This window comes from Euleptes europaea, chromosome 19 (assembly GCF_029931775.1).
Source record: "Euleptes europaea isolate rEulEur1 chromosome 19, rEulEur1.hap1, whole genome shotgun sequence".
Taxonomy (NCBI): domain Eukaryota; kingdom Metazoa; phylum Chordata; class Lepidosauria; order Squamata; family Sphaerodactylidae; genus Euleptes; species Euleptes europaea.
The window spans coordinates 2,208,897-2,217,987 of record NC_079330.1 but is presented as its reverse complement, the minus strand read 5'-3'; positions in this window follow the sequence as shown (position 1 = coordinate 2,217,987).

Here is a 9,091-nt window from a genome sequence, read left to right as displayed (position 1 = left end):
TCACCTGACCTCGTGGGGCTTGGACAGAGTTGGCTGCCTCTGCTCTCCCATCCGCTCTCCCTCTCCAAGATGGACCCCGTCCAGCAGCCTCTGCCTTCCCGGCCAAAGGCAAACAGCAATGCCCAGGGGTCCCATTCAGGTCTGTGTGCACAAAGCCAGCCCTCTAGGTGCGCACGCCAGGGCGGCTCTCCTCCAATCAGAGGCCAGCCCTTACCTGCGGATACCCTGCCTCTCTTGCCAATGGGATGCTGGCCCTGGCATCCCCTCCAATCAAAGGCTCGATGTGGGCTCCGTCCACCAATGGCCAGCATCCCTCCCGGTGGAAAAGCCAGCCCCACAACTCCCCCTGCATCGCTTGCTTAGCAAACACAAAAGCTGCCGTTCACTGGCTCTTCTGAGCACCCAGCACCTTACAAAGGCGGATTCGTACTGGCTGTTCTCCAGTGACCTTTCCAGCCGGCTTATACCCCGCAAGAAAGAGCTGCAAAAATATCTGCTTCCTCTTTTGCTGTACAATCCCAGTAGCAAAAATGGGGAGAAGCAGCATAACACCCTTAAATATATATATATAAAATAAAATATATATATATATATAAAAACAAAGAGTCTTGTGACACCTTAAAAAGAGACACAGAACCAGACCGCCCCACCCCGCCATACACACTTCATCTGTTGTGTTTTATTTTTGCGTACCCAAATCCAAAACAGACTGAAACGCATCCTACATCCCTGGTAAATGCAATTAATTGCTCTACATACTGCAGGCTTGAGGGATCTCTACCATGCTAAAATCTCTTGCAGAACGCAAAAGTCACTCTCAATTTTTTATGTAGAAAAGAGCAAGAGTCCAGTAGCACCTTAAAGGCTAACAACATTTCTGGTAGGGTGTGAGCTTTCATGAGTCACAGCTCGCATTTTTTATGATGTTTGGTTGTTCCTAATAGAACAGAATTTACGTGACTGTTTTGGGAACTTTTTCTATGAGCGACTAAAGCTTTCTTCAGACTTAGTACAGGGATGTAGTGCAGGAAAGGACCTTTTAATTCTGCCACCTACGCTAACTTCTGACAACTGGAGTTCATTCCCACTGGAGCTTTTGCTTCGGCTCAGGGTTAAGTTTGTGGCGGCTGATCTTGGACCCCAGACCAGGACAGATCTCCAGATGACAGGAGTCCCGGAAATGTTACTGGACTCAGATCTCTCCTGGACAAATGGAGAAAGGAATTTAGAACAATTTGAGAAAGGAATTTAGAACTTTGCAAGCCTGCTCTGTTACATCAAGAGGAGGGTGCAGATCTCAAAACAAGCTGATCCTGCAAGAAATCGCTCTTGTCAGAAGTGGTACCTTGATTTGTTAGAAATGCTTTGCTGCAGCAAACCAAATATCTCCTTAATCAGGCTTCAAACTGTAGCCAGTCAGAAGCCGTTGGGAAGCTGGTAGGGTTGAAGGCCCTACCAAGAAAGGGTATGAAGGCCCTTTCTTGTCCTCTGTCCACACTCAGAGGTATTCTGCCTCTGGACATGGAGGCTCCATGACTTTTGTCAGACCTATAGAGGGAGTAACACTGTCCTTACCCCCACCCCAGTTTCACATCAGGCAAAACACAAGTCATGCTGGTATATTTTCTTCCTATGGGGCAATTAACAGTGGGAGGATAAAAAATTTCTTGTCCTCTGTCCACACTCAGAGGTATTCTGCCTCTGGACATGGAGGCTCCATTTAGGTTGTCATGACTTTTGTCAGACCTATAGAGGGAGTAACACTGTCCTTCTTACCACCACCCCAGTTTCACATCAGGCAAAACACAAGTCATGCTGGTATATTTTCTTCCTATGGGGCAATTAACAGTGGGAGGATAAAAATTTAGAGTAGGAAAGCTGTACTGGGGAGGGAGGAGAGTAGAAGAGCTGCTTTAAAGATTAAAAAAAATATATTGGGGGGATCCAGAGATCTTGTTATATATGTCTGTGTTCACACCTGCAGTCCTGCCCTATAGTTGTGAATTTCATATAAGAACTATAAACCCTGGGAAAATGTCCTTTTCTCTGCCCACTGGACTCTGGAATCCCGTTCTCCTGGAAGCTAAACCAGTCTTCTGGGAGTTGAGCCAAAGTGCCGACTGCAATTTGGTGGCCAGGGAAATGGACGAGATCAATGTAACTGTGGAGTGTGTGTTGATAATACTGTTATTTATTTTTATTTACATCTCTTATAGTCTGCCTCTCTCACTGACACTCAAGGTGGATTACACAGAGTAAGCCAATTCCGTCAACAGGGCGGGACATCCCATAAACAATGCAATAGCATTTGAACATAAGAAAGGCCCTGCTGGATCAGACCAAGGCCCATCAAGTCCAGCAGTCTGTTCACACCGTGAACTAGGTGCCTCTAGGAAGCCACTAACAAGACGAGTGCAGCAGCATTTATCTTGCCTGTGTTCCACCGCACCCAAAATAATAGGCATGCTCCTCTGATACTAGAGAGGATAGGTATGCAGCATGACTAGCATCCATTCTAACTAACAGCCATGAATACCCCTCTCCTCTATGAATATGTCCACTCCCCTCTTAAAGCCCTCCAGGCTGGCAGCCATCACCACATCCTGGGGCAGGGAGTTCCACAAGTTAACTATGCATTGTGTGAAAAAATACTTCCTTTTATCTATTTTGAATCTCTCATCCTCCAGCTTTAGCAGATGACCCCGTGTTCTAGTATTATGGGAGAGGGAGACTGTAGAAAGCTGGGACCAACTAGAAACCTGAAGCAGAACTGAAGCAAAGTGTAAGTATTTACACGACATATTAAAACGATGCAGAAATTACATAGTAGGATCCAACTTACAGCAACAGGCAGTATGAACTGCACACAGTAGTATAGACCACAATCCCGGTCTCTTTACCCAAGTGTCTGCTTCAGATGAAGGCTAGTAACACACCAAAATAAACTGCATTTCCCCGTGGTCTTCCTATCTGGTTAATGTGAACGCAGACTCTGCAACTGCTGGAGCCAAGCTGGCTTCCAGCAGCAGGCCTGCCATAAAGTGTGTTTGAAGCCTCTGAGTTTATGTCCTCTTCCAGTGATCTTAATTCCTGAGCAGAAACATATGGGAGAAGTTGGCCCTTCAGCTACCCTGGTCCGAAGTCATGTAGGACTTTAAAGGTCAAACCCAGAACCTTGAATCGGGCTTGGGAGCAGAGCCAGTGTGATTGCTGTAGTCTTGGGATCACGCGCTCACATGAACACATGAAGCTGCCTTATACTGAACCAGACCTTTGATCCATCAGAGTCAGTATTGTCTACTCTGACCGGCAGTGGCTCTCCAGGGTCTCAGGCAGCGTCTTTCACATTACCTCCTTGCCTAGTCCCTTTAACTGGAGATGCCGGGGATTGAACCTGGGACCTTCTGCACGCCAAGCAGATGCTCTACCACTGAGCCACAGCATTTCCACTCCTAGTAGCTGTCCTCATCCAGCAGTCTAGCTGAAGCATTCTGCGCCAGCTGCAGCTTTCAAACACTCTTCAAGGGTAGCCCCAAGTAGAGCGTATTGCAGTGATGTAACTAAGGCATGGATGTCTGTGGCTAGATCTGATTGAACCAGGAACGGGTGCAGCTGATGCCCCAGCTGAAGCTCGGAAAAACACTCTGAGCCACCACAGGGACTTAGAATCATAGAATCGGAAGGGACCACCAGGGTCATCTAGTCCAACCCCCTGCACAATGCCAGAAATTCACAACTACCTCCCCCCACACCCCAGTGACCCCTACTCCATGCCCAGAACATGTCCAAGATGCCCTCCCTCTCATGCCCAGAAGATGCCCAAGATGCCCCTCCTAAGGTAATAGAATCAGCATTGCTGACAGATGGCCATCTAGCCTCTGCTTAAAAACCTCCAGGGAAGGAGCGCTTACCACCTCCTGAGGAAGCCTGTTCCACTGAGGAACCGCTCTGTTAGAAATTCTTCCTAATATCTAGACGGAAACTCTTTTGATTTAACTTCAACCCGTTGGTTCTGGTTTTCGAAGGTGACTGCTGTGTCAAGTAGCACTCCCAAACTGCAAACTTGGCTTTTCAAATGATTTTTTTTTTTTGCCGACAAGTCACAGCTGACTTATGGTGACCCCATAGAGTTTTCAAGGCAAGAGACGTTCAGAGGTGGTTTGCCACTGCCTGCCTCTGTGACACGACCCTGGTCGCCCTTGAAGGTCTCCCATCCAAATACTAGCCAGGGTCGACCCTGCTTAGCATCTGACGCGATCAGGCTATCCAGGTCAGGGCGAGGGAAATATAGCCACACCCATTATTCAGCACACCACTATTCCTGTCCTGTTGGTTTCCTATTGATCTCCTTTAGAAAGAAGCCAGCAGCCTCCTGACCCCAGTCTGTATAATGGAGCGAGTGCCGTGCCCTTTCCAAGGTGCTGATTTCCTGGGCAAAGGTACTTGAGGTCGGCAGCATCGCTTCGCGATGCTCCAGGTTCTCTTTGCTTAAAGCTTGCCTGCCTGGACTAGCTAACTCGCCTGTGCAGACATGGCCCTGCAGGCAATAAAGTGAGTCACTGAGATCACCCCACATTACGTTCATGATATACTAGAAACAAATTAGGGTGCTTGATGCCCAGCTCTTCATCCCAGTTCCTATATAGAAGACCTCTCCCCAATAGGAGAATAGTCTTTCAAGCTGAAAACGGAGGAGGGGGATAGAATTCCCTCTATAGCAGCAATATTTTCATATGTACCATATTAAGAAAAGTGACTCACACCACAGAAGGAAAATTTGAGGAGGGCCTTCCTTTAGCTGCATTATTTATTTGATCCTATCCCCTCTCCACCTACATCTAAAGGGGGAAATTTCTTAGTCTTCTATGTATTGCACTACTTGCCAGACGGGAAGGTCTACTCCTTGCCCCATAGAGAATCTAATGTTTTATTTCTGTTCTACATGCTGCAAGAGAGAATTCTCCCAAACTACGAGAAGAACCCGCAAGGGCCCACTTTCTTCGACCCCAAAGATAACTGGGAAGAAGCGAGATGTGAGCCAAGGGGCCACCCCCAAATAGGCCCCTCCCTCTTCCAACCCTCCGTATAAGGCATGAAATACTTCTGGAAAGGGAGATGGTGTATTTTTAGCATTGCACGGGTGGCTATGGAGAGAATCACAGGGTGCAGAAAGCTTTGGGGGTTGTGAAAAGGGCATCTCCGTCTGGAGAAAGGCTTATGGTGGGGGGAAAACATGGGGGAGAAATGTAATTTGAAGGGGTGAAGGATTATGATTGGCGGAAATATAATGTTGAAGCGGAACTACGCATAAAGAAAATAGGGCGCGTGTGTGTGGAATATTATTATGTATGTGTGTGTGTTAAGTGCCGTCAGGTCGCCTCCGACTCATGGCGACCCTCTGAATGAAAGTCCTCCAAAACGTCCTAACTTTGACAGCCTTGCTCAGATCTTGCAAATTGAAGGCTGTGGCTTCCTTTATTGAGTCCATCCACCTCTTGTTGGGTCTTCCTCTTTTCCTGCTGTAATTATGTAGTTTAAGCAATGCATATTTATTATTTAGCATCGGCATTGGGGGAACAATATTTTGCATTCCCCTCTCAATTACTGGTGTGCACATCTATCTCTATACATGTATGTATCTATGTACAATGTATGTGCGCCTCTCAATTATCCTTTATTTATGGCAATGGGGCAGAATTGGGAGGGTGGGTGGTGGAAATATTTTATTGGGTGTGTGTGTGGGGGGGGGGTAAGTATGGAGCAGAAGAGCAGAGTTGTGTGCGGAGACACATTTTTAAAATACAGATATGTATTCATTCATTTTAGTGCTCCAGGGGAAGAATCTGGCTTTTCTCATCCTTTGGACCCCACAGCTCGGGAGGGAGGGGCGCGACCAACTCTCTTCCCCCCCCACCGCCCAGCCACGTGGAGTTAAAAATGAGGGTGCTTTCCCCCCCCCGCCCTTTTCAAAATGGTTTCTCCTTCCTCTATGAAACGCCTCCCCGCCCGCGCCGCCTTTCAGAATGGACCCTCTCCGCGCGTGCGCGCTCCCCGGCTCACCTGGGCTTCCCCGCCACGCTCTCCGCCCGCAGGGGACCCTCCGACCGGCCGCCGGCAGGGAAGGCGAGAAAAGGAGCGGGCGGGCGCGCACACCTCCTAACTCCCCGCGCTCAGCCTCTCATTCCCCCCCGCCCTCGTTTTTTTCCCCCGCGTCACCAGCTTCCAAAATGGAGGCGAAGGCGACGCCTTGCCCGGGAGTCACCCCCTTTCGTCCCGTTCCGGTGACGCCGTTGCCTGGATACCGTGAGAGGCCTTCCGCCACCCCATTTTTGAATATTTTTATTTATTTTTTAATCTATTTTTATTTTATATTATTTTTTCGCGTCACCGTTCCATCCAGCTTCCAAAATGGAGGCGAAGGCGACGCCTTGCCCGGGAGTCACCCCCTTTCGTCCCATTCCGGTGACGCCGTTGCCTGGATACCGTGAGAGGCCTGCCGCCTCCCCCGCCCCCCGTTTATGAATATTATTAAATGGGCGATACCGTTGCTGTCGTCTATTGGCCTCCCTGGCTTGCCGTACCTAATTGTGGAGGAGCTCAGCCTCCCATAAGGGGCGTGACGCTCGGCGCCGGTTCTTGGCGGCTCACGCCTATTTGCATCGCCAGGCCCGACGGCGCCGGAGCAGTCCACCGGAGCCGGTCCGGCCCCAGACCAGCGCTCCTGCAACCCCTCGCCTTCCGACGAGAGTTGGGGGCCGGGTGGGCCGTGGGCCCCACGGCTTGGCGGCCGACTCCGCTGTGTGCCTCCTCTCCACGTGCTCAGCACGTGGAGGGAGGCTGAGGAGCGGCTTCCCCTCTTTCCCGGGGGGGGGGAGCCCCGTGGCGTTTCGGAATGGTTCCCGCCCGTCCGGACCAGTCGGAGGCGGCCACGTGGGCTGGGCGCGCCTCCCCTTTCCCTTTCGCTTCTCTTCCTCCTCGCTGGGCTGGGCTGGGCTTTGGGGTCCCGAGCAGAAGACCCCGAGACAAGGTGAGGGGGAGGCTGGGGCGGGGGGACAGGGAGACACCCCCCCCATGCCTTATACTGAGTCAGACCATCATGTCAGTATTGCCTACTCAGACCGGCAGCGGCTCTCCAGGGTCTCAAGCAGGGGTCTTTCACAACACCTACTTGCCTAGTCCCTTTAACTGGAGATGCCACTGGGGATTGAACCTGGGACCTTCTGCATGCCAAGCAGATGCTCTGCCACTGAGCCACAGCCCCTCCCCTAACAAAGTGCCCCATGACTATGAACACATGAAGCTGCTGTGACAGCAGGTAGACTTCCCCTGACTATGGAAGATCCACTGATTTAGCAATTTGTAATAATCTCTTTTCCTTTCTGTAAAATGTATTAGGACAGCCAGGGAATAGCTTGTTGCTGGGCAGAATTTCCCTGTGTGTCTGTGAGCTAGTAACTGGGGTAAGAGTCATGGAGGGTTACAGTAAACCATAACAAGAACTGGGTGAAACTATTACTCCACTGCCGCCTCGATGTCTGGAGTGTTATCAGCCTACCCTGAATGTTGATGGATTGTCATATCTTGAATTTGGATAAATATCCCTTCCTCAGTATGATCGGGGCTCAGAGATTTTTACTCGGTAGAGTGCTCTGGGTCGCAGCTGCCAGAATAAACTGTTTTCTTGAATAACGATCTGCAGGTCTCTCTCTCCCCCCACGAACCCCCGTTTGCTGTATCACTGCCTTGCACTGAATCAGACGTTTAGTCCATCAAAGTCCGTATCGTCTACTCAGACTGGCAGCGGCTCTCCAGGGTCTCAGGCAGAGGTCTTTCACATCACCTACTCGCCTAGTCCCTTTAACTGGAGATGCCGGGGACTGAACCTGGGACCTTCCGCGTGCCAAGCAGATGCTCTACAAACTGCAACAGTAATATCTTGCCACTCTGGTGCATGTCCTGGTAACCACTAGATTACTGCAGTGCACTCTACATGGGACTGCCCTTGAAGACTGTCACGTGAACTCATGAAGCTGCCTTATACTGAATCAGACCATCAAGGTCCATCAAAGTCAGTATTGTCTACTCAGTCCGGCAGCAGCTCTCCAGGGTCTCAGGCAGGGGTCTTTCACATCACCTGCCTGCCTACTCCCTTTAACTGGAGACGCTGGGGATTGAAACTGGGACCGTCTGCATGCTGAGCAGAGGCTCTACCATTGAGCTACAGCCCCCCTGGGTTTTAAAAGGGCCAGTAGGGTGTAGCAGCTAAAAGCAGCGGGCTAGGTTCCAGGGGAGCCGGGTTCGAATCCCTGCTCAATCCATGGGTGACCTTGGGCCAGTAACACACACACAGCCTAAACCACCTCACAGGGTTGTTGTGTGGATAAAATGCAGGAGAGGAGAAGGATGCAAGCTGCTGTGGTTCCCTATCAGGGAGAAAAATAGGGTATAAATGAACTAAATAAGTAACCAAGGGCCCAGGACAGGCTATGGAGAAAATCACAAGAGTGTTCCCTTCTTAATTATCCTTATTAATTAATATATGGCACCTTATTAATTAATATATGGCAACGGGTCTGAGTAGTGAGGGAGGGTGGTGAAAATATTTTATGGGGTGGGGGTAAGTATGGAGCAGAAGAGCAGTCACTTGTGGTGGAGACATTCCTGAGAGAATTTTTAAAATATAGATATTCATTCATTCATTTTAGTGCCCCAGTGGGAAGTTGTGAGGGAGAATCTGGCTCCCTCCATCCTTTGGCTCCTCCCCACTGGCTCGGGGTCGATTCAGGACACGGCAGAGGAAGCAGCTTTTCGCCACGTGTGGCTTTCACTGGCCTGCGATGACCTTAAAAGGGGGTGAAACTGACTCGTGGAGGGAGGAGAGATCTGTCTGTGGCCATGAACTGAGAAGAATGGTTTTGGTCTCCGTCTGCAAGACTCCTTGTGGCATTTCTCTGCAAAGTGGGGGGGGGGGAGAGACTAGATTCAGTGCTTCCACTCAAAAATTGGCTAGGTTTCTAACAGGGCTCTGGAGATACCAGAAGGCAGAGCCACACCACACTGAGTCCTATTGCCACCAGCGGGGGCTGTTTGT